The sequence below is a fragment of the Monodon monoceros genome, unplaced genomic scaffold (genome assembly GCF_005190385.1).
Source record: "Monodon monoceros isolate NGI ecotype Baffin Bay Population unplaced genomic scaffold, NGI_Narwhal_1 Super_Scaffold_10, whole genome shotgun sequence".
NCBI lineage: Eukaryota > Metazoa > Chordata > Mammalia > Artiodactyla > Monodontidae > Monodon > Monodon monoceros.
Window position 1 is genome coordinate 18,041,793 of NW_021703766.1, and position 25,474 is coordinate 18,067,266.

A 25,474-nucleotide genomic window follows, 5' to 3' on the forward strand; every position below is an offset into this window, starting at 1 on the left:
GTGTGTGTGTGTGTGTGTGTGTGTGTGTGTGTGTGTGTGTGTGTGTGCGTGTGTGTGTGTGTATCCTGGTCATGTTCAGTGAGCAGCCAAGGTTGGCTGAGCACCAAGAGTATCTGAAGAAAGTCACAGGTCACACCAGGGCCTCTCCTGAAGGCTTCAGGCACTGCTCTTGGTCTTAGCAGGGCACCTCCTACACCAGCCTGGGGTCAGAGGTCCAGCAGGTGGGCCGGGAGCCAAAGCTGGGCTTGTGGGGAAATAGCAAGGAGTGTGCAAGTGAGCAGAGAGGTTCAGGAGGTAGACCTAAGGGGTGGAAGGAGAGGAACAGCCGAAGTCAGCATAGAGGTGACAGTAAAGGCTGGGAGGGTGCTGTGTGTCACAGCCTAAGGGACAGAATCAAGTCAGGGCCGTAGACTGAAGGCTGCACCTCCCACACGTTCCCAGCTGAGATGCACCAGAGCCAGAGACCCTCAGTTGCTGCAGCTGGTCTCCAGTCTCTGCTTTTCACTTGACACTTCCCTCCAAGCCACCTTTCTCAGGCTTTGGACTTCTCAGCTGTGTCACCTGTGTCCAGTCTACACTCGCTCTGTGGACTCACATCAGAGTTGAACTTCCTTGGCCTGACTCCTGAGTAGCCCCATGTCCAGCTGCCCTCTCCATCCTCTGGCTATTTTGTCTCCTACCTGACCCAACCCTGGCCTCATCCCACACTCACCTGCCAAAGTATCAAGTTGACAGGTCGTAGCAGGGCTTTCCCTGACCCCACTTGATGGAGGATGGTCCGGAGGGAACACGGAGGTTTGGCAAAGTGCAGGGATTTGGGGTAAGAAACCAGGGGCTTCTCAGGAGTTGGATGGGGACAGGCATGAGTTGGATGCAGGTTCAGTTCAAGATTCAAGAGACAGGGTTGAGGGCGCTGTCATGACTGAGGTTGGAAGCCTCCAAGGAGCTGAGCTGAGGGGCTGAGAGCTGCACAGCTGGGCTTGAGGCCAGGAATCTGAGAGACTGAGGGGACTCAGCAAGTGGCCGGGGACAACTATCAAACTGGGCATCTTTCTCAGCTGGGCTCACTGTGTTCTTGTCCCATAGCATCTCGGAGACACTGCTGGGCAAAGCATGCCAGATAGATGGGACAGGCCAGAGGAGGAAGAACCACAGCGACCAAGACAGCTCCACCCTGCAGTACTTTGCTTGGTGCTCTGAAGAAAGTACTAGCTTGCTCACCTTGCAGCCCAAGCTAGATTCTCCCCAGGACATGGCACTCCATGAGTATGGCACTTCAGAAAGTTTTCTTAGCTCCTGCAGGCCACACAGATACAGTTAGTAAATCTTGCCCCGAGGAATTTCAGATTAACTGCTCCCATCTGTTCATCATGCAAAATCTGCAGTGGAGTTGGGATGAGGCATGAAACACATATTACAATTCAAGATCCCAGGACCTCAAACAAGGATCAAAGAGTTAATTCGGTTTTGTAAACATATAATCAACTCCCAAGAAGAATGTGGCTCCAAGCCTCCTAATAAATGAGAATGACACTGAGATGCCAACATCCACCTACGAGTGCCATCTCCAGCCATCTGCAGCTGCGTGGCACATACTGACCAGGGTGAAGACAGTGAGAAGCCCAGCGCTGAGCCGGGTTCTGCCACAATTTGCTGTGGGATCCTGGTCATATCACTTCTCTCCTGGCTTCAGGTTCCTGATCTGGAAAACACTCCCTGCTCTGTGTTGGGCTGCATGGGGGAGCCTTGCCCACTGAGTGCCGCTCATTCTAACTAGCCTGATTTCCCGGTAAAGGCTGCCTGGGCCGTTCATCTTCCCCTATCAGAGAAACTGAACTTCTCTAAACCTCTATGGCTCGTGGACGGCCCCACCAGCGCAGAGCACTTCAGGGGCCTGCCTCTGAAAGCAGCCGCTTCTCTCCATGTGACCCTGAGGGACCAAGGACAGCTGAAAGGAGAACAGAGAAAGAAGAAGCAGACCAGAGGCATATGTGCCCTCAGAGAGCGCGTGGCTTCCTTCTGCAGACCACAGGGCTCAGTACCACTAGGCTCACTGATCTTGAGAGGGACAGAGTGTTTGAGCTGGACGGCTTCTGTGGCTTCTCCACTCGGTGGCCTTGGCCAAGTGACTGTCCTGCTCTGTGCCTCAGTCTCCCCACCTGCCAAGGGGCTCAGTTGTGAGGATTAAGTAAGGATACGTGTTAGACAAGTGTCATAAAACAAACACCCCACAAATGTAACTCTTCTCCCCGCTCTCCTTCTAACCACCTATCACCTCACCTCCAGGCAGGGAAGCAGCTGCTCTGTTGCTCTCAGTTTACCAGACGACAAATTGAGAGGCTGACCCCCCAGGCTCTGGGTCAAACAGTTAATGAATGGCTGTAAAAATGTGTAGTTACATTATGAATAAACAGAAATTTGGGTGTTTCCTGTTGCTTCCTTATAAACTATTGTTTTTTCCTAGCAAACTCTATCACCAGCTGAATTTTGGATATTTAGTATTCTGGAAAATTTTAGTGGATAGGAATGGTAAAAAACTATGTTAGTCCAAACAACTTTTTTTAAAAAAGGAGAAGAATAAACAAAACTGAAACTAAATTTATTTTTAGAAATGCCTTTTTGAAGGCAAATACTTATTTTTAAACAGCAAGAATATTAACACACACGAAAAGGATTTCTCCTACGAAGTCTTTAGCTGCCCAACCTCGAGAAATCCCAGAACTCTCTTCAAATTTTCCATTCTGATCCAAATCCAATTTCAGTGCTTTCTACTCATATTGAATGGAATACAAAATTAACTTTTCTATTCTAAATAACATTTGTTGAGAAAATAAAATCTTACAATTTTAAAAACAAATTTGTTCAGAAATATTTTAAAACTAGTTTTTATGCTATTTCTTACCATGCCTTATTATTGTTTGGGTTGGAGTGTAGTTGTTAGTCAAAATTGCCTTACTTCCACTGATGATTATCACATTGACTTTATATTTCACTAGATTAGATGAGGAGCCACACATAGGATAAGCCAAACAGAGCTGTAGCTGACTTAGTCTCTAGAAAGAGTTTCCATACTTTTCCATCATATAGGGTTTTTTAAAAAATTTACTTATTTATTTTTGGCTGCGTTGGGTCTTTGTTGCTATGCACGGGCTTTCTCTAGTTGTGGCGAGCGGGGGCTACTCTTCATTGTGGTGCGCGGACTTCTCATTGCAGTGGCTTCTCTTGTTGCAGATCACGGGCTCTAGGCGTGCAGCCTTCAGTAGTTGTGGCACACGGGCTCAGTAGTTGTGGCTCTCGGGCTTTAGTGCACAGGCTCAGTAGTTGTGGTGCACAGGCTTAGTTGCTCCGTGGCATGTGGGATCTTCCTGGACCAGGGATCGAAACTGTGTCCCCTGCATTGGCAGATTCTTAACCACTGCGTCACCAGGCAAGTCCCCTTTTTAAAAATTAATTAATTTATTTATTTTTGGCTGCGTTGGGTCTTCATTGCTGCGTGCAGGCTTTCTCTAGTTGTGGCGAGCGGGAGCTACTCTTCGCTGCGGTGCCCGGGGTTCTCACTGTGGTGGCTTCTCTTGTTGCAGAGCACGGGCTCTAGGTGCCCAGGAGTTGTGGCACGTGGGCTCAGTAGTTGTAGCACACAGGCTTAGTTGCTCTGTGGCATGTGGGATCTTCCTGGACCAGGGCTCGAACCTGTGTCCCCTGCCTTGGCAGGCAGAATCTTAACCACTGTCCCACCAAGGAAGTCCCCCGTCATATAGTTTTAAACATTATTTTGGTACCTGGGCCTAAGCGACATGTCTGCAAATGTAGTGAACAAACATACTGCCACACTGAGAAACAGAGAACCAAAAGAAGAATCAGGTCAAGTGGCTGAAGCCACTGAGGAACAAAAAGAGGAACGCAAACTCCAAACAGACACAAACTTGACAACTGGGGGACATTTTCACAGAAACCATGATGCCTATGCTAATAAAACTCAACATACTCACACTGAGTCCTCCACTAATCCAGAACAGGGCAGGCGATGGGATCTTGGGCACCTGGGTTTGAGGGGTGTGGCAGGCAGGCTGGCTTCAAGGGCGAGTGACCAGTGCAGTTGAAACGGGGCTCTGCACTCCAGATTTAATGCTCTGAGGTCATCATCTCGAAATCCTTAATAATTTTGTCTTTGAGTTTGTGTTTTGCAATTGAAGTCTGATGGGACAACAGAACATGTGCCAAGAGCTGAGCGCCTTGATTCACTCGAGGTCACGCCTCCCTGGGACAGGTCCCCACCACCTGCGCACCGCTCCCACCCAGTGGCCATGCCTGCACTGGTAGGGGTCTGGGCACAGGTGCGGGAGGGGTCATGGTTGGGTGTGTGTCCCATGTCAAGGGGCAGGGCCCCAGGCACTATGAGGGGCTGCACTTGAGCTGTGAGTAACCCCTGTGCCTGAGGTAGCACAACATTAAATAACAAATTAAAAACAGTGTTACAGGTTGAGAGAGAAACTGTGGAAAAAAGAAAAAAGCTTTTTCCTGCTTTTTGAACACTTCCCACATACCATTTAGCTGGCCCTGGCAGCAGGCACTCATAGAGGAGAAACTTCCAATCCTGCAAAAGTTGGAAACAGCCTCACTGTGGAGCGTGGGGACTTCTCTGAGCAGGGTTTAAGCGAGAGGACTGCCAAGACTGAGACAGGTGGCACTTTCATCTTTACCTTTGGTTTAAAATGTTGGGGACTGTGCATGCTGGTGGGAGGGTACATTGTACAATCTTTGGAAAGCCACTTGGCATTCACTAGTAAGGTCCAAGATGCACACACACCCTAGAGAAACTCGGCATGTGCACAAAGGAGACAAGTATGAGAGCGTTACACAACATTGTGGGAAATATCAGAAAACTAGGAACAATCTTAATGTTCATCAGCAGAACAGGCACGGTAGTATATCCCTGCAGTGAAATGCTTTAGAGTAATGAAGGCAAATGAATCAGAGCTACGTGTGTCAACATGGAAGACTCTGAAACATAACATGGAGCAGCCCTGTGGGCGCATAGCCTTCATGAGCCATGCTCTGTGTCCCCCGGGTTGGTTGAGTCCTGGGCAGGAAGGGGATGGCCCCCTATGGTGAATGTGAGAATCACATACAAGACTTGGCTGCATCAAATCCACCAAGGGTCCAATGCCCGAATTTCCACTACTAGAAATTTAATCTTCTGGGTCAAGGTTGATGTGCTGTGTTGCAGATCAAAGAGATCTAATAGTTTCTGGTTCTACAGTAAGTACTCTACTGGGCAGCCACTGGCCACAGCCAAAACCCTTCTCACTAAAAATCTCATGGGAAGACGTTGAGGCAGGAAGGCTGAGCAGCAGGGTCAAGGACAAAACTGGGGGCACACCAGTAGTTAAGGATTGGTAGAGGACGGGAGGTCAGAGGAAACAGCTGGGAAGCATCAGGAGCCAAGAAAAGCCAACGATATCATGAGTTTAAGAAGGCATTACAGAAACTGACTACATATCACAGAGGTAGGTCAGTTCAGGTGAAAAGAGATCATTAATAATTTGACAATTTAAAAGCCACCGGTGGCCTCAGCAAGGGCAGTATTGGTAGAATGATGGGGGTAGAATCCAGACTTGGTGGGGAATAAAAGAAGCCAAGGAAATGGAGGCACAAAATGTGGGCTACTTTCAAGATGCTTGTTCAAAGGACAGGGTGGGAGGTGCCAGGGAAGAGAAAGTAAAGTTAAGATTTTCTAGAATGGGAAAGAATTATGCTTGTAGGGTGAAGGAAAGAACAGGGAAGGATTAGAGGATCAAAGAGGATAATTTATGGAACTGGGTCCTGGAAGAGGCAAGAGAGGGTGGGAGGGAAAGCCTAGGAGGAAGGTTGGTCTTGGAAATGTCATGTGGATCCTGTTAGAAGCAAGGAAGTGAGAAGCTGAGAACCTGATATACTCCACTCTCCCAGGGCAGCAGACTTTGCGGTCACTGGAGACAGAGACAGCAGTGGGGTGGACAATTTGAGGAGAGTTGGACAAGCAGGAAACAGCCACCATGGGGAATGAAATTAATGTCTGACCAGGTATTAATAAAAGGACTGGCAAAGAGCCGGCTGAGTTGGAAACGGGCTAATCTCTGTGGTGGTGCTAATTTTCTTTTGTCCCAGTAGAGCTTGACAGCTCTGAAGCCCCACAGAGAAGATGGAAGGCTGGATGATTCCAGGCGGGGGTAAGGCAGAGAGGGTGCAGCTGGACATGGGGCTTAAGGCCACCGAGAGTGCTAGTTAGGTCACAGCAGCTCTGGGAACAGCTGGGGTTGGCAGACAAAAGAGACTTCTCCAGTTTTCTTTTTCATAAGAGACAACAGTCTGTTGTTGTAACTTAAAAGACATTAAATAGAAAAGCCACTTGAACGACTGGAGTTGATGTTTTCAACACTGAAGTAGCAATCTGCACCCCACCTTGCTTCTGGGTCACTCACCAGGGTCAAGTGACTTCTATGGGCACACAACCTTGCCAGCCTATGAGTCTGGGCCTCGGGTCCACTCCACAAACTCAGAGGTAACAACCAGATGAGATTCTTGCCTTCACTTCCCACCCGCATGCCAGTAACCGGTACTGAAGGTGCTTCAAAAGAGAAGTTTACAAGTTTCTAAAATGTGGTATTTTGGTCAACCTGATGAACCATTATTGAAAGAATGACTGGGTTGAAAACTACTATGTCTCGTCATTGCTTTTTGCATAGGGACCTGCTGCTGACCACTGCAGCAGTTTTAAAATCCTCTTAAACATCTTTAAGCAATTTTATCAGCTTTTCAGAATTGAGAGAAGCGGTCTTTTTGTGCTTTACAATTTTTTAAAATAATTATTTATTTTTGGCTGCATTGAGTCTTCGTTGCTGTGCGCAGGCTTTTCTCCAGTTGCGGCAAACGAGGGCAACTCTTTGTTGCGGTGCGCAGGCTTCTCATTACGGTGGCTTCTCTTGTTGCGGAGCATGGTCTCTGGGCATGCGGGCTTCAGTAGTTATGTCACACGGGCTCAGTAGTTGTGGCTCTCAGGCTTTAGAGTGCAGGCTCAGCAGTTGTGGAGCATGGGTTTAGTTGCTCCGCAGCATATGGGATCTTCCCAGACCAGGGCTCAAACCCATGTCCCCTGTACTGGCAGGCGGATTCTTAACCACTGCACCACCAGGGAAGCCCCCACATTACAATTTTTAACTCATTTTCAAGCAATTATTCCTGCTCTGCACTGCTTATACTCATAAAAAATCAGAATTACCTAAATATCCAACAATAGGGCTTGTTTATAGTTCTCTTTTTTCTTATTAGAAAAGCAATGCATGTTCACGTCAGAAAAGGTAAAAAATGTAGGCAGGTAAAAGAACTGAAGGATGTGTGGACTCCCTCCCAGACACCGCTGCTAGTTAACATCCAGGAACAAGTCTTCCAGCTCCTTCTCTAAGCCTGTATATTGTGGGTTTATACCATATTTACCTTTTGCAACTACTTATAAATGGCTTAAGGAATCCAACTCTCTAGGCTCAAGTCCCCAATCCACCCACCCCCCAACACACACACACACTCGCCTGCCTGCCTTGTGTCCTAGGGAAGGAGTTTTGGAAGTAAGAGTTGTGGGTGCCATGACGCTAACTTAAAGAGGAGGAGAAAGACATCGTGGGCTCTTCTTGGAAGGTGAAATAGCCACGTCCGCTTCAGGGACTGCAATGCCCTCACTGAATAATCATGTTAACAACCACCCCCAGACATCTGTGAATAATCTGGAATTACAATAACCTTATAATTTGTGCTTTTGGAGAGTTCCACAAAGCCATGGTGGGTCCCTCAGTCGAGGACACTCAACTCATAGCTGAGTGGAGACAGTGAAACTTGAAATTGAGCCATAACAGACTAGGAACAAAGTTCAAAAGATTAAATGAACTACAAATGCCAACAACCATCCTGAATGATTGTTATCCTGAAATAACATAGCAAGTGTGCCCTTTCCCTCATGGAGCATCCCAGGGTCCCCAACTTGGCCAGCTTAGGAATGAAATGATGTGCTCCAGACCCCCAGAGGTGCTGCCTTCCCCTGCCACAGTCAAGTTCTGTGATCCCCGTTCTTTCAGCCTTCAGTACAGGAAGATAGATTTGTAGAGTTTCTTTCATGCCCCCAGGACACAGCAGTGGGCCTCATTCCCCATGCAGTCTCCAAGAAATTGACGGGTGAGCTGGCCTCAGTGGGCCATGTGGTATATGGAGGGAGCAGAGGCCCAGACAGACCATGATTTTCATCTTGGTCCTGTCCCATTCCAGGCCTTGAGAAAGTTACCTAACTTCTCTGATTCTCCAACTACTTGCCTATAAAATAGGGACCCTGGTAGGATTATGAGGACTAAACTGAGGCTGTGTAGGGAAAATACCTGGCAATTCACCTGGCATATAGGTGGTGCCCAATGAGTATTAAATCCTTTACCTCCCAGCCCAGTGGTCCCATCATGCTTTTCCAGACTTGCCACAGCCTGAGCAAGAGCATCCCAGAGACGGGAGTGAGCAACATTCATTCATTCAAGAAACATTTACACAAAGTGCCTGTGTGCCTAGCACCCTAGAATATCAACTTCACTTAAAGATTTTTAAAAATATTACTTTAATATTAAGACAAATATCAGGGAGAAGAATGCAAAATTTGCATTAACTTTAAAGAAAAATGTGAGTTATTTGGCCCATGCCCCAGGCTTCCTAGGAATCCCATATAGGGCAGCTTGAAGGTGCTAAGTTACCCAAGAACTTGACCTCAGGTCCAAGTCACACAGATCTTCACATTTTCCTGCAGTGAGTCATGAACCAGAAGTGACGTGGTCCCTCCCTAGAAAATCAGGGTGGAAAAGAATGGGTCCAGAGAAAACCAGCCAATTACACCGTAAGCCCTCACTGTGTTCACAGTTCCCAGAGCCTTGCTTACACAGCCTGTCTTTCTGAGAGTCATCCTTGGGCCAAGTCTTCCAAGATTATCTCAACTTCAGTTCTTCAGTATCTTTGGAAAACATACTCCCATTTCTAGGAAAATATCATGAAATTTGCTATATGTCAAATCCGGGATGTTCAGCCAGGTCAAAGTTGTTTTCCTGGGCTTCTCTGGTGGCGCAGTGGTTGAGAGTCCGCCTGCCGATGCAGGGGACATGGGTTCGTGCCCCGGTCCGGGAAGATCCCACATGCCACGGAGCGGCTGGGCCCGTGAGCCATGGCCGCTGAGCCTGCGCATCTGGAGCCTGTGCTCCGCAACGGGAGAGGCTGCAACAGTGAAAAGCCCGCATACAGCAAAAAAAACAAAGTTGTTTTTCTCACTTACTTCCCAGTCTAGCCTCCTGCACTTCTAGGGTCACCCTCCAAGGTCAGATTCTGGGATGTAAACTGGAGGTGACTCCATCCATTTACCTTCGCTCCCTGTGCCTTGCTAGACTCAGATCTGTGGGCTCCTCTTAGCACAGGTCGACCTGGGCTGGAAACCAGATCTCCCACGTTCACCTTCTCATCACAAAAATGTAGCTCCTTCACTGAATCAATCACCATGTCAGATGTCAGCTAATTTCATATTCGATATAAACAGAAAAATAATAGCCATAACCATCTCTGAATGGTGAGAATATAAGTGGTTTCTAATTTCATCACTTTGCTTACCTGTATTTTCTCATTTTCAACAATGAGATGTATTTTTTGTGTACAGAGAATGAGAAGAAAATGTAGAGACTAACATTCCTCTCACTTAGTTGTTTCCTGGTAGATTTACATTCTGAATTCAAGCTCAAAATTCAAAGCAGAAAGTCACAGAATGTTTTTCCATAGAGGAGACTAGAAATCCGGTAACTCCTCCTTGCTCTTCTCCAAGCTGAACCAAATTCCAGTTTATACTTAGGTTTACCAGATCAAAGGAAATTGTTTTTGAGGCAGGATTATTTATCAAATGTACTTTACATATGGTTATGAATCAAAATCACAACAAAATCAGAAAAACTACTGGTGAGGTAATGCAAAGCCATGGGCTGGGGAGATCACATTATTCTCCAAAACAACTTAGTAACCTAAGGAGGTGACACTGGATGTGGAACTGTAGTAGTCATTCGTTCAACAAATATTTGTATATTCACTGTGTTCCAGGCACCATTCTAGGCACTGGGGATACAGCAGTAAACAAAACTAGCAAAAATCCCTGCCCTCAGGAAGCCTGTATTCCAGTCAAGGAGACAGAAGCAACAAAAACCTTAGCATAGTATTAATACTGTTTCTGCTGTTTTGACTGTTTTTCTGACATTTTTCTCAGTGATGGAGAACTTTCTCCTAAGTCCCTTCTACAGCCAGTGGCTAGGTTGACTATTTCTTGACACAACCCATTCAGGAGTGGGACAGACTGGATCCTAGTACCTTTAGAGTCAAGGTAACTAGAGAATTAGAGAGCTACCCAGCCATGATCTTCCTGCAGTGATTGTCCTAAGGACTTAGCTGATACAAAATGGTTCAGATATTCCCAGAGGAAGAAGATGAAGCACCCCAACCATGAATGGAGTAGAGAACTGAGCCAGAACACTGGGAGACCAGGAGCTGCCACAGTGGGCCACTGGGATAAGCAGAAACAGGAATAAGACTGACTTAGGGAGAAAATTTTAGCTCCATGTAAGAGAAAACACTTCAACAGACAGAGCTGCCCCACAGTGGAATGGGCTGAAGGAAAGGCAATTCTCAGGCTCTGCTGGTGAATGACAAGCTCAGCTCTGCTACTTACTGACTGTGTGACCTTGAGCTAGTCCCATAACCTCTATGGGTCTCAGTTTCCTTATCTGTAAAATGGGAATTATAATGGTACTTAGTTCATGGAATTGTGGTGAAGATTTAATAAGAGGAAGCATGTACAGTGCCAGGGTACTACCTGACACAAAGTAACTTAGACATTGAAAGGCAGGACCATGGTCCAGGCCCAATACATGACCTCTGGCTGATTTGGACACATCAAGATCTCGGTCCTCCCTGGAGGTGCACCAGGGTACTGGACAAAGGCAGGGATCAGGCCAGTAATAGTGTTCAGTGTTCAGGGAATGCCCTAAGGCAGAAGCACCACCCCCGCATATACACGTTGAGCCAGGCTGATTTGGGGTTCAAAATAGGAAGTCCCCAGAGAGGCTGTACTCAACATCACAAAGCTCCTAAGGGCCCATTAATGACCACAGCAGCAGTGCCAGCCTCAGTCCCACTCTGGGTCATCCAGGGCTGATGGACTCAGATGGCAGCCTGTGATGCAGGACTCTAGAGGCACAGCCAGGCAGGGCTGGAGAGCTCCAAGCCACAGCCCAGTGGGACAAAGGGCAGCCTGAAGGCAGCCCAAGATGGAATCCCAACCTACTCATAAACCCTCCTGTGGTTCCAGGTGGGGGGCATATTCAGACAGGTTTCCTCTTGCACCCCAGTGAGGATACCCCAGGGGCAACTGCACAGCCACAGGTGACCTGCTTTATAGCCTAGCCCCACCTCCTGGCCCTGGCTTTTGGTAATGGCCCAAGGGTAGGAGAGGGCAAGTAGCCAGTCCGCTTGTGTATGCCCAGCAGGCCCTCTGGCAACTGCCATCTCCATTCCAACGGCCTTGGGGTCAGCGGTCAGCCTTTAATTGTTGAGCCAGTGTCTAGCCCACAAGTTCCTGCCATCACACCCTCCCACCAGCCAGCTTTCCAGGCATGTCTAAACCTGTCTGAATTCTCAGCAGGTATAGAGCTCAGGCGAACCTCCCCCCATTCCCCTCATGTCCACTACTTAAGTATCAAAATCCCAAACAATAATATCTTGTATATGTGTGGTGCTTAGCATTTTTCAATGCACTTTTCATAACCTTATATAGCTCACAAAATCTCCAGGAGAGTTGAGACTCAGACTTGGAAGCACAGAGTCAGGAACAATGCCCCAAACCCTAACTCAGCAATGGTTTAAGGAGACATCATCATGACTACAGAGTCTAGCATACTGTCCCTGCTACCTACACCACAGACACCCTTATGCTCGATGGTGCCCGTAAAACTGCTGTCACTGGAAACTGAGATTGCACCCATCAAGTCACTAAAAGGGTTGTAAAGCAGACTCTGCTCCTTTGCTGTCACTGGCTTCCAATTCAAAACTGGTGAGGGGTGGCATGGGGATGGGGGGCTTGTCTGACTGGAGAAGCCTGAGCCTGAGGCCGATGCCCAGGCCTTAGCTGCAAAGGAAAATGGCTCCACCTCATGATGCGTGGAATTCCTCAAGCACAGGAAGGAGGCTCAGCTGCCAGGCAACCAAAATGAGTGAAAAATGTCCAACTCTGCAACTCATTCAATCATCACACCAACACATGAAGTTGTCAGAATGACTCTCATTATCCCCATTTTAGATGGCAGGAGTCGACCAGGGCAGCTTCTCTACCAACACATTGAAATACAACAGGGAGAAAAGAAAAGTCTTGCTTTCAGGTTTAAAAAGGTCAACTGCAGGGGCTTCCCTGGTGGCTCAGTGGTTGAGAGTCTGCCTGCTAATACAGGGGACACGGGTTTGAGCTCTGGTCTGGGAGGATCCCACATGCCGCGGAGCAACTGGGCTCGTGAGCCACAACTACTGAGCCTGCGCGTCTGGAGCCTGTGCTCCGCAACAAGAAAGGCCGCGATAGTGAGAGGCCCACGCACAGCAATGAAGAGTGGCCCCCGCTTGCCACAACTAGAGAGAGCCCTCGCACAGAAACGAAGATGCAACACAGCAAAAATTAATTAATTAATTAATAAACTCCTACCCCCAACATCTAAAAAAAAAAAAAACATCAACTGCAGAAGCGTGGGATAAGAAGAACTAGTTTTGGCTTCAGGTCATGTAAAGAAGGTCTTAGAATCTCAGCTGACCTTGAGGTTCATATGAACCCAGCTAAAGAGGCTGCTGACACAGCCACTGCAGACTTGTGAGTGGGACAGCGTCTTGGCCTCTGGGCCTGCCAGACTTACCTGGGGTTGACCACTCTAGTCTGGTCACATATTTGCAGAGATGGGCAGCCAAGGTAGGGAGGTTTTGTAACATCTGGTGCGTGGACTCTGTTGCTTCAGAGGGCAGAAATGGGGCCACACAGGAGCCACAGGGACTGCATGCCAGGTCAACACCTGTAGAACAGGGCAAAAACAAGATAGGTTTCCTTGTGAGGTGGTGAGGTCCCCATTGCCAGGGGTATACAAACAGAGGCTGGAAAGCCATCTATCAGAAATTTTAGTTGAACTGGATGATGAATACAGTCCCTTCCAACTCTAAGATACTATAAGCCAACAATGTGTGTAAACATTGGGCACAATCTACAATCACCCTCCAAGAGCCTCCTAGGGACCCACTGAACTAAACAATGACAAAAGAAGAAAACCAGAAATATGCACTCTTACTAGACATCAATTATGTGCAAAAATAAAAGGAAAGGTCATTTTATATGTTATATGAGTCAAAACTGAAAAGTAATGTCCAGTACTGGAGAGGTTGTGATAAAGCTGGAACATTCGTACTGGCGATTGGGTAAAATGGGAATCACCACTTTTTGAAATCAATGTGGCAGATGATATCAAAAAACCAACAGTGGGACTTCCCTGGCGGTCCAGTGGTTAAGACTTCGCCTTCCAATGCAAGGGGTGCAGGTTCGATCCCTGGTCAGGGAACTAAGACCCCACATGCCCCAGGGCCAAGAAACCAAAACATAAAGCAGAAGCAATATTGTAACAAATTCAATAAAGACTTTAAAAATGGTCCACATCAAAAAAAAAAAATCTTAAAGAAACCAAAAGCATATTTAATCCTTTACCTCAATAACTGTTCACTCGGGAATCTACCTTAAAGAATAATTTGTAAAGGGTAATTGGTATATATTTGGAGATATTCATTACATCATTATTAATAATAAACAAAAAGTCTCAAATAGGAGAGCGGTTAAGTATAGTATGGTGTTTGATGGAATATTAGGCAATCATTACAGATGGTGTTTATAAAGAATCTCTGTTCCTCGAGGGCAAGTCCTGCATCCTATTTACTACTGTAGTCCCAGCACCGTCTGGAACATAGAAAAGCCTCATTAACTATTTGTTGAATGAATGAGAGAATGAACAATTGAGAAAAGAATTCAATCTTAGCAAGGGAAAATGCTTATTACATGTTGAAAAAAACAAGCAGAACTCAAAATTATACTTAATCTATGATTTCCAGAATATGAAGTATTAAATACATGTGTCCTACATGTGGACTACATGGAAAAATAAAAACAGATGTTAGGATCATGTACTAGGGATGATAATGTTATTTTTATTCATTCACCATGTTTTTCTGAGTACCTGTTATGTACCAGGTGCTGCGCCATGTGCTGTGAGTAGAGCAGTAAACAAAATAGACACAGTCTCTACCCTAAGGGAGAGTTCATTCTAGTGGGTTAATGGAGGAGTGAGAGTGGGGAAGAGACAGACAATAAACGGATAAGTAAAAGAACGTATAATACGTCAGGTGGTAGTAAGTGCTATCAGAGAAAAAAAGCAGGAAGCAGGGATAGAGAGTGCCAGGAGAGGAAAGGCTGCCATTTTATATGGGATGTCCGTGAGGATATCTAGGGAAGATCTTTCAAGCAGAGGGAACAGCAAGTGCAAAGGCCCTGAGGCCAAAGTGTACTTGATGCAATCAAGGAATAACATGGAGGTCAATGAGCTGAGCAGCAGGAGCCTGGGAGATGAGGCAGAGAAGCTACAGGAGTCAGAGTGTATATGGCCCTGCAAGCCATCATAAAGACTGAAAGGCTTGCTCTCAAAGAAACAAAGAAGCCACTGGAGGCATTTTTACAGAGGTGTGACATGATCTGACTTATGTTTAAAAGGAATCACTCCTTTTATAAGAATATTTTATGAAAGTTTAAGATGAAAGGAAGAATTTTAAACAATGGACAGATTATCATAACATTCATGAGTTGATTCACAGAATATTTTCTGAGCACTCCCTGCTTTAAGGGGCTGGAATAGCAGGTCTGTTTCAAGATTACAAAGACATATCAACATATCAACAATACAAAAGTTTTTGGTTTTTTTTTTTTGGCCACGCTGCGCGGGATCTTAGTTCCCAGGCCAGGGATTGAACCCAGTGAAAGCACCGAGTCCTAACCACTGGACCGCCAGGGAATTACCCCCATACAAAAGTATTTTTAAATACCACTGCTTTAAAAAAAAAAAAAAAAAAGACAGAGATTGTCCAGAGCAATTAACTGATTTTGTCCTTTTCTCTTTAGAGATTACGGAGGTAATTTTGCTCAACTAACATTTAGATGCGCATTTCATATTCTTTTTTTTTTTTTTTTTTTTTTTTTTTTTCTTTTGCGGTACGCGGGCCTCTCACTGTTGTGGCCTCCCCCGTTGCGGAGCACGGGCTCCGGACGCGCAGGCTCAGCGACCATGGCTCACGGGCCCAGCCGCTCCGCGGCATGTAGGATCTTTCCCGGACCGGGGCACGAACCCGTGTCCCCTGCATCGGCAGGCGGACTCTCAACCACTGCGCCACCAGGGAAGCCCATATTCTATACCAAGTCCCTTAATTATAAACTGAGCTGCTGTTTGGGAAACCCTAAAGTTGGCTGCTTATTTGACTCATCTTAAATATCTCATACACAACACTTCTGCAGCATCACTCACAATCCAACATTACTGATAGGCGACCCTTGTGGCAAGTCTGTATGTGCCAGCAAGATTATCTGAAAGACTAATAAAATCCTTGTAATCCTTTTCAAGGATGCAGAAAGGAAAATGGCTACATTTCAAATTCATGTCATTTCAAACTCATGAATTAAGCTCTAAACTCTACATTTGAAAAAAAAAGTCAACACAAGTTCTCTAATTTATGTTCTAAACTGAGAAAACAAATAGTTGCTAAGAAACGAAATTTGCAAAATTGTTAAACACGTTTTCTAGTTGATATGCACGTACTTAAAACTACAAACTATACCAAAATATAAATGCAGGAATCACTACCATTGAACTTGGTTGATAAAACTTCATCATGAAATCTGGAATTGTTTTTTTGGTTTGGTTAATTTTATTCCTAGACACTCTGCTTTTTAGGTGTATATAAAACTGATCATGTGTAGATGATGTTGAGATGATACTTCTGTGAAAATATATGAGAAAGCTTATTGCTTCTCTTCCTTCTTATCCATCATGCTCTGGGTAAGAGAGCTCCTTCTTACCTCCCAACATCTTGATTACTGTGACACTCATGTCAGAGTGCTCTGCACCCTATCCCTCCTCCTGGCTATCACCTGTTAACTTCTCACTCAGTGTACAGTTTGGCAAAGGGCTACCAGACTTCCTCTCTCCTTCAAAGCAGTCATCCTCCTGGAAGACTTGCCAATGACCCATCCAACAAATTTGCCTTTCAAACCCATGATCTCCTCTGTCCAATCCAGCCACTCTGCCCCTGCCCATAGCTCCTCTACCTCTGACCAACATGCCTGCCCTCCCTGCTCTTCTCTCCCACCCATCACATCTATTCTGTCACTCCACTGAGAGCCCCACCCCTCCAATCTGGCTTCCCCTCCTTCCTCTTGGTGGACTACCTCTTCCACCTCTCTTGCCAGCATCTTCAACTTCCTTAAAGAATTGTCTCCCTTGTCCAGCAAAGCCCAGCCCTCGGTCAGCCTCACCAGTAGCCTTCTCCATGCCTATCTCAGGGCTGATGGGATGCTGAAGAAAGCCCATACCTCATAGATTAGTGCCCCCACAAACCCATGGCCTCCAGACTCAGCAGTCCCTTACCACTGCCCTGCAGTCTCTGTGGGTTGCTATTAGCTTTCCCTCCTCTTTTCCGTAGCAGCCATCTTGAACATTTTGCTCTTTCTCCAAGCTTCCCACTCCATCCCATTTCCTCACACTGAGTAGATATCCTTGCCTCCCATCACAAGTAATGGCTATCAGGTGTGAATTCCCTCCATTTCCTAAGCCCACCTCCCAACTACCTACCTACCAAACTGCTGACCTACCTACGTCTCCAACTCCTTCCTTTCCCTTCTCCCACCTGAGGCTCACTCTGAACCCCACCACCTCCCATCCTCTTGCTGACCTCACTTCATCCTTCAACCCTTCTCTTCCCTGTATCCTCAACCGTCCATATACTGGCTTTTCCCCATAAGCATTTTTAAATGTCCTAATCTCTCCCAACTTAAAACTGTCTCCTAACTCTACATCCTTTCTCATTTTCTCTCCTCCCCTTCAAAACCACTAACAAGAGTTATCTACATCCACTTCTCACACACTCAGACTGCTGCCCCTGCTGCTCCATTGAAACTACTCTCTCCAAGATTGCCAGTGACCTCTGTGTTGCTAAATCTGGGGTTCAATTGTTCAGACTTTGGCTTACTAGACTGTTCTACAGCATGTCACTTCACTTCCTCCATTTGGCTTCTGTGGCACACCATTCTTTGGTTTTCTTCCTATCTCTCTGTTCTCACCTTTACTTCTGGGCTCCTCTTCCTCTATTTGTCCCTTAAATGTTGGCATTTCCCAAGGGATTTTGGTCTTCTCTTTCACCCTCTCTACTGAAGGATTTCATTCACTTCCATGGCTTCAGTTATGAGTATATATTAAGAACTTGATAACTTAAGGTTCTTTCTCCAGATCAGATCTCTCAAGGATGACAGGCTCTCAGGCTCTGTCTTTTTTATTTGAATTAGGTTCAGGGTAATAGTCTCCCTGATTGCTTCTTCTTTGGCCATGAATTAGTTACTCCCATATATTAAGGCATTCTCCCAAGATAAGCTCCAAATCACCTAATGGACCTCTCACCTGATGTCCCACTCACCTCAAACTCACCTCCTCCTCTTCCTGCCTAAACCTACTCCTTTACTATTCCGTACCTCAGAGGAAAGCACCACCATGCATTCACCTAGTTACCCAAGGCAGACACCTGGGCATCACCCTTGACTCACCACTTTCTGCCACACCCTCAGCTCATCACTCACAAAGTCCTCTTGATATTTCTTTTTTTTTTTTTTTTTGGCCACACTGCGTGTCTTGTGGGATCTTAGTTCTCTGACCAGGATTGAACCCAGGCCCATGGCAGTGAAAGCACTGAATCCTAACCACTGGACTGCCAGGGAATTCCCTGAATATTTACCTCCTTAATACATCTCAGATCTACCCCTTTTTTCCATCTTCATTGATGCCGTGCTTGATCACTGCAGCAGCTTGCAACCTACATCTAAGCCTCATGTTCTCCTGGTCATTTTCCACACAGGCCCTAGACCTTTTCAAAATGCACATCTTCTCAAAAACCTTCATTATCATTAGAATAAAGTTATATTTCTCAGCCTGATATACTGAGAGGAGCCAGCCCTGATTAATCACTCCAGCCCCATGTCTGAGATTCAGCATTCTGGTTAATCCCCTTGCTAATGAATTAGAAGACCTATGGAACTTCACTTGAGACCTTTTGCCTCTCTGACAAGGGAGCAGGCTAGCTCAGTGTTCCCCTGGAATCCTTTGCAACTCTAGCTTATAAGCATCTAGAATTCCTTTCTCTCACAATTCTCTGCTCTCAAACCACTCCTTAAAAAAGACAAAACAAATATATTGAGCATATGCCTGACCAAAATCATACAACTAATAAGAGAGAGAATGGGGATTTGAACCCAGATTGCCCAGGACATTACCTCCTGTCTATTTGTTCACAATCAAACCAACTACTGATAATCCAAGATGAAGAATGTGGAAACAGACAAACATTCATTAAGTGCTTAATATTTATGAAGTGCTTTACATAAGGCATCTCACTTCTCCATTACAACACTGTCAAATTAGCAAACTGTGTGTACAAGGTCCCACAGCTAGTAAATGGGCTTGAATTCCCCCACCTCCACCTTATTACCTGATCCCTACCACCAATAAATAGCATTTTACAACTGAAGAAACAGGTCCAGCCCAGGGTCATACCTCTAATCAGAGGCAAAGTCAGAATTAGAATCCAGGTTTCCTGAATCTGCTTGGCTGGGCCGATGCTATTTTAGTCCCTGCTTTCTGGGAGAATCGTGGAACCCTGACTTGTACCCTAGTTATAACAATTTCCTGAAAACTAGCACTACTCCTGAAGGGCTAAACTGACCTCTAGAGTTTCAACTGTTGCTCCAGGCGGTCTTCTTTGGTAGCCCTCTGCTGATACTCTGCCGATGCTGTGCTGGTGTCCACCCTGTGGTGTAGTCCTCCCCTTCCCACTTTTCCAACAACCTCTGCTCTCACTGCATCCACAAAATTAGGCACTCTGTGTCAGCACAAACCCCATTTCCTCCTACCTCCTACAGTTTTCTCATCTTCAGTAATGAACCCCCCCACTATCTGTCCGCCTAGCTCCAAAGGTCTTTCCTTATGGTTTAGCCAGGATCAAAGCCCCTCTGCCTGTTAGTTAGAAGTCCTGTTAGTTCTTTCCTAAGTGCAATCCATTTGACTCCTTCCCTCATTCTAGCCTTCCCTCCCTGGATGTCATCAGCGCAAGGATGGCAGGGTTGCTTTCTCAGGCTCTGTCTTTTTGGTTTGAATCAGGTTCAGGGTAATAGCCTCCCTGGTTACTTCTTTGGCCACGAATTAACTATTCCCATTTATTAAGGCATTCTCCCAAGAATGCTTTAGCTAAGATATATCCAGAATGTCTGGATGTGGTGACATATGAAGCATGTGTGGGATTAACTGGACCATCTGGCCAACACCAGGGCCCTGAGTAGAAAAAGTATCAGAAAAGATGCTACCTAGCAAGGTGGGATATCACCACCAGGGCCCTATGATGCTGAGCAGAGGGCTGAAAGAAGGGCAGGGATCTCAGACTGCCTTTACTCCATAACTGACAGGAGCAAAAGATCTTTCCCAGAAAGGGAGTGGGAGGTAGGGTGTTTAGGCACAGAAAGAAGAAGGGCCAACAGCTAGAAATAGAGGAACATGAAGAATTGATGACATTTAGGGGAGAACTGACAGAACTTCCAAGGAATGATAGACATGAATCCATCACTCCCTTGCGTCACAGGACTGGAAAGGCCCTCAAAGCACTCAGGCAAAATTTCAATCCATTGTTTGAATAACATAAACATTTCTTCAAGGCGGTGGTATCCCTCTAGTTGAAGACTTTCAGCAATGGGAAATGCCTAACCACAGGAGATCAAGATCATGCGAAATTCAATTACAATACATTCATTTTCAATTCAACAAATATCTATTAAGTACGTACCATGCAACAGACACTACAGGCACTAGACTGTAAGTGTGAATAATATAGACACGGTCCCTGCTCTGTGGATCTTATAATCTGATATGGAAGACAGATACTCAAATACATAAGTAGAATGGGGGAAGTAGAGGGTGCTGCTCAAAAACAAGGTGAGGTACCTCATATGGAGCCGGGCATCTGGGAAGGCTTCACTGAGGAGGCAGCGTCTAGGCTGGGGCTTGAAGAGTGTGAGGCATTAGCTGAGTGCAGGGTGGAGGGACCCACGTGAGAGAACAATTGATTAAGGCTTCCCAGCTTCCAGAGAAGTTCAGAGTGTTGCAAGAAGGTGGAGTCCAGATCTCGAAGGGCCTTTAGATTGACACTGAGGAATGTGGGTTTAATTCCGGAGGCAATGGGAAGACTGGTGAAGGGTTTTAAGCAGAAGCGCCCTCTGGCTACGCTGTGGGAGACGCTGCGGTACGGGGCGTGGCGTGAAGGAGGTCAGAATCCGGGATGAGAAGGCCTTGATGGCCCAAGGAAAATGACCAAAAACAAAGCGCTCCTCTATGACAAGACAGAGGCAAAAACAAAGGGATAAAGTTCAGAATGCGCCCCTTCCACTCTCAAGCCGAAAGTCTCCATCCTCTCTCACCTTTGCTGGGCAGCTCGCCCTCGGTTTGCCCTAACACCGCGGAGTGTGGGCGGGGAGACGACTCCACGCCCTTCTTTCCAGATAAGAAAACTGAGGCCCAGAGTCCCGGGGTGGGGACCGAGGTGAAAAGAGAATGGAAACGGCCTCCCAAAGGAGGCTGCCCGAAGTCACGCACAATCCTTCGAGGGTCCGGCGGCCTGCCCCATTACTCCGTCAGCCGTCCCCAACCAGTCGCCTTTGCTATAGAAACAGTCCTCCCGCCCTCCTCAGCGCCTCTGTTTTGTCAATGCACCCTGGGAAATGCAGTCTATCTCTCATTATCTGCCCAAGACATGAGCCCACTCCGCGTCCTTAAAGGACTACAAGTTCCAGAAGGCTGTACGAAAACACCGGCGGGCTCTCGGGGATTTGGTCTAGCAAGAGAGACAGAAGAACCCGCGGGCGGGGCCGAAGGGAGGGGAGATGTGCCCCCCCCAATGGGCGACCCCTGGGCGGGGCTCGGGTCTCTATTGGCTACGGAGGCACGGAGGAGGCGGGGTCAGCGGAATGAGGCGCGGAGCTGTTCGCCGCTCCAGGTGCTGAGTCCGAGGGAGGCTCCGGAGCGAAGAGGAGCGGTCTCAGCCTTCTCTGCCGCCGCCGCCGCCGCCGCCGCCGCCCCGCGTCGAGAGCCCTCCGCCTGGAAGCCGAAGCCGTGAGGAGCCCGGAGGAGCTGGATGCGCTGCCGGGCGCCGACCGCCCTTCCGCATCTCTGAGGTCGGTGCTGCTGGATTCGCTTTTGTTTTATTGAGGAAGGAATGAATTGAGGCGTTAGAGGGCCTGGGGAGTTGATGGGACCTCACCGCCCTCAAGACCATCTGTCCCGGAGAGCTGCTGACTGACCCCTCGTGGGCCTCCCTGTGGCCCCGGCGCCTGAGGTCGGAGCAGCTTTGGTTAGTTTTTGTCTTATGGTGGAGGAGGCTCTTAAGCGTGAGGGGCGAGGGCTGGGGACCTACCCCACCATCTCTCTTGAGAGGGCGTTGAGAGCTTGGAGCCTCCCTCCGCCTGTGCCTGAAGTCGAGGCTGCTTGGATTATTGAGGATGGCAGGGAGTGTTCCGGGATGAAAGAATCGGAGGCAGGAGGACCCTTCCCCACGCCTCGGCTGCTTGAGCTTACAAAGAGGGTCTGGATGTGATGGATGAAACCGCGGTATTCCTCCTCCTCCGCTCAGACCCTCCTGAGGAAGGGCTGTTTGGGGATGTCAGGAAGACCCTTCCTCGTACCCACCCCTCTCCCGAAGCCTAGGGTTTTGTGAAAAGGGGGGACGGGATGAAGATGGAGCCAGACGACTCTTCCCCCTCCCAACTGGACCCGCCTAGGTTATGGGGGGGTAGGCGGGAATGGGATGTGAGGGGCAAAGGCCGGGAGACCCCTCCCCACCCTGTTAGGAGTCGCCGGTACAGGAGAGCCCTGACGGATTCTCCGGGTCCTCTGCGATCTGGGCCCCGTGCCTAAGGTCGGGGTGGCCTGGGTGTGGGGTGTGCGATGGGGAAAAGTAAAAGGGATTGAAGAACCCCTCCCGACCTCTCCGCTCCCGGGCCTTATCGACTTGGCCCTCTAACTGGATCCAGGCCAGGGACCCTAAGTCGAGACGACCCTCCCCTCCCCGCCCCGCCCCACCCCGGAGACCCTGGCTGCTGAACCGCAGAGGGGAGCCAGACCTGGATGGGCACATGCTGGGTGGGACAGGCCTAGTCCCCCTCTCAAGCGCCCTGGAGCTCCAAGCAGACGCCCCCCGCGCCCATAGACCCTCGGGCTGTTCTGCTCGGCGCGGGGTGCGCCTCAGACCCCGCTGCCGAGACCTGTGTCCTGGCTATGCGGCGGCCGCTCCGGGCGCAGGGCTTTCGCGCTTGGCCCCGGCATCCGCGAGAGGACAAAGCCGCGGTCGCCGCACTGGCGGGCCTGCGCCACTGGCTGGGCGGGGGGCGCGGCCAGGGGAGTGGGGGGTGGGGGAGGCTTCGGGCGCGGCGCGGGGAGCTTCTGCGGAAACGTGCCAGAAACCAGGCGGGAGACAAAGCGCGCTCGCTCCTCCCGGGCCCGCGCGAGCCGAGATGGAAAATCCCAAGGGAGGAGGCGGCTGCGCCGGGCAGGGCATTATGCCCCACACCCTTCTTCCCTGCACACCACCACCCTCGCCGGTCCAGCACCCAGGATGCCGTGTGTGCGATGGTAGCCAGGGTCCCTTCTGTGCGGCGTTCCAAGACCTGTGACCACGAGAACGTGGACAAGCCAGGGGCTCCGCCTCTCGAGGAGGGGCCCAGGGTTCAGGAGGCATGAGTGGGCCAGGGGCCGTAAGGGCATCCTGCCTGGACCCCCCAACCCTGCTCCATCAGCCGTGTTAGGTCAAATTTGGTTCCAGGATTCGAGTGTATTTGTATGTGCCACAGTGTGTTTATATGGGTGAGGGTGCGGGTCAGAGTGTGAATGTGTATGCCCGGGTGAGGTGCCAATGGGTGCTCCAGTGTTCATGTGTGTGTCCCTTGTGCATCTGGCCGGATGTGTGTGAAAAGAATCAATTACTGCTGGCCTTGGATGGGGGCGGGGGTGGGGCAGGGTAGTCACCCCTTCAACCCTCAAGCTGCAGTAATGACCTAGGGTCCCAGGGGATGCCCTCAGGGTGGAGGTAGCTTCAGATCATGTGCATGCGGTGTGGCGCAGAAAGTGGAATCTCACAAGTATGTGGAGCTCTCTTCAGCCCTTCTGGTGATTTGGGTCTGACCCTAATATCCTCACCAGGGTTCTGCCCTTCCCATCCCTCAGAAACCGTATCCTGCTGTAAAAGGCTGCCCTAAGGACCAGAATTCTGCCCCCCACCATCATGGGCTGACAAGTGGGGCTTGGGGAGCTCAACAGCAGAGGTGGGTGCAAGATTGTGTGGCAAGACAACTTTTGTCACTTTGGCCTCTATCTGGAAGGACCATGGGGCTGGAGTTGCTGGTCAGTGACGGTGGCCTCTCAGTAATACCAGGTACACTCATGGAGAGGGCACGAACGTGACACAGATATATCACTATGGGTAGATATCCCAGGAGGATGAGGACAGCCCTCCCAGACCTGCCCACTCCCACCAAGTGACCTCAGTTTCATAGCACTTTGACAGCAAAGGTGCTGTCACCAGAGACTCCTTTCCTGTATGATGAGGGGCTAGACAGTGGCCAATGGAACCACAGGAAGAACAGTTACCAGAGCCACCATCCAGCCCAGCCCTGCCCGGTCCAGTCTCCACAAGTATCCACAGCGACCTCTGCTGGGCAGAAGTGAAACCAATTTGAAATTTGGCAACTAACACTCCCCCACGGTGTGAAAGCTCAAGGTGGGTGTGGGCATTGTTAGGTAAAAACCATTTGGGGGCTACTTGTCTGCTTTTGGAGTCCTGAGTCGATGTTCTTGTCTGCAGTTCCTTCAAGCAATGGAACTGCCACTGTTCTCGCCTATATGGAAATATTTAAAGAGGGCCTAAAGACGTTTGTTCAAGTTTTCATCCAGTTGAGGGTGGGCATCAAATTTGTTTAAGAGAAAAAAGCATGAAAAACATTCATCAAGCTCAGGGAGATTTAAGTATATTTCCTGTCTTTTCCTCTCCTTCTTCAATTCCTTTCTCCTTTTTCTTCCTATTCTACTTTTATCCTCCCCTCTTCCTCATTATTAGTCAAAAACATATTTTTTAAACATACGCTTTCTTTTTCTCATCAACAATACGGCCCTGAAAATGCAGATATCAGGAGTCTATTTCTAAATGCAAAGAACTGGGAAACACTGTCTCCTCCAGGCCTAATGATGGGAGCAGGGGAGATGGATGAGATGTGCTCAGTCTTAAATGCCCACCTGATGACATGTGTCTCCTCTCCTGGTGTTGCTCTGAAGTGATTTCATGCAGCCACAAACTCTTTAGAGCTCCTTAAAGGAAAAGAGATATTTAAATACCTGGTATTGTTCTTACTTTGGCATCCATGTGATTTTCATTGAACTACATGACTCAGTATCATAAAGTAAAAATAGGACTTAATCTCCTCCTTGCCTGTTTGGAAGGTGACTGCATATGCATGTTGTGTTCTGCACTGGAGAGTGAAAAGCTAAATTATCTCATAAATTGGACTACCTGCTTATCCTAATTAGAGAATGTCGCTTAACATCACATACAGGCAATAACATTGTTTTTTAAAATTCATACGTGAATCTCTGTCTTCTAAAGCCTTTCTTCATACTCATACATTATTACTTTCACTTGAGGTTAATCAAGAATGTTTAATCCTTGTACTGAAGCCGAACATATTAAAAATCAGCAGATACAGGAAGTTGTGGGTAGTATTTCTGTTCTTCTTGGGCTCAAAAAAGAAAAAATCCTTGGAATTCATAGGAGAGAAGGAAAGGCCCTGAAGATTCGGTAACTCCTATGGATGGAGTTTCTGAGGAGAGGCTCCTCAGAATTTTCCAGGAGGGCTGGTTGTGTTGAAGAATCTCTGCATGCATTCAAGTGGTACACAGGCTGGGAATGAGACTGCGGCTTTTGGGATTCCTAAATCCCCACACTAATGCAGCCCTTCTGGGAAAATCCCCCAAGTGCT

General features: G+C 47.9%; 1 protein-coding gene and 1 long non-coding RNA gene across 3 annotated transcripts in view; one reads left to right on the forward strand and one right to left on the reverse strand.

Annotated features, from left to right (window-relative positions):
* LOC114904075 overlaps positions 1 to 21,069 on the reverse strand; it is a 56,680-nt gene extending 35,611 nt beyond the window's left edge. The window contains exons 1-2 of the long non-coding RNA XR_003795845.1: positions 20,400 to 21,069; positions 12,981 to 13,133 (exon numbers count right to left, since the gene is read on the reverse strand). This is a non-coding gene — a long non-coding RNA (uncharacterized LOC114904075). The remainder of the gene's footprint in view (positions 1 to 12,980; positions 13,134 to 20,399) is intronic.
* A 399-nt stretch (positions 21,070 to 21,468) lies between these two features.
* SMPD3 (sphingomyelin phosphodiesterase 3) overlaps positions 21,469 to 25,474 on the forward strand; it is a 79,664-nt gene continuing 75,658 nt past the window's right edge. The window contains exon 1 of one of the 2 annotated variants that reach the window (XM_029201670.1): positions 21,469 to 21,625. The gene's annotated coding sequence lies outside the window, so the exon portion shown is untranslated. The remainder of the gene's footprint in view (positions 21,626 to 25,474) is intronic. The other variant, XM_029201681.1, reaches the window with a different exon arrangement.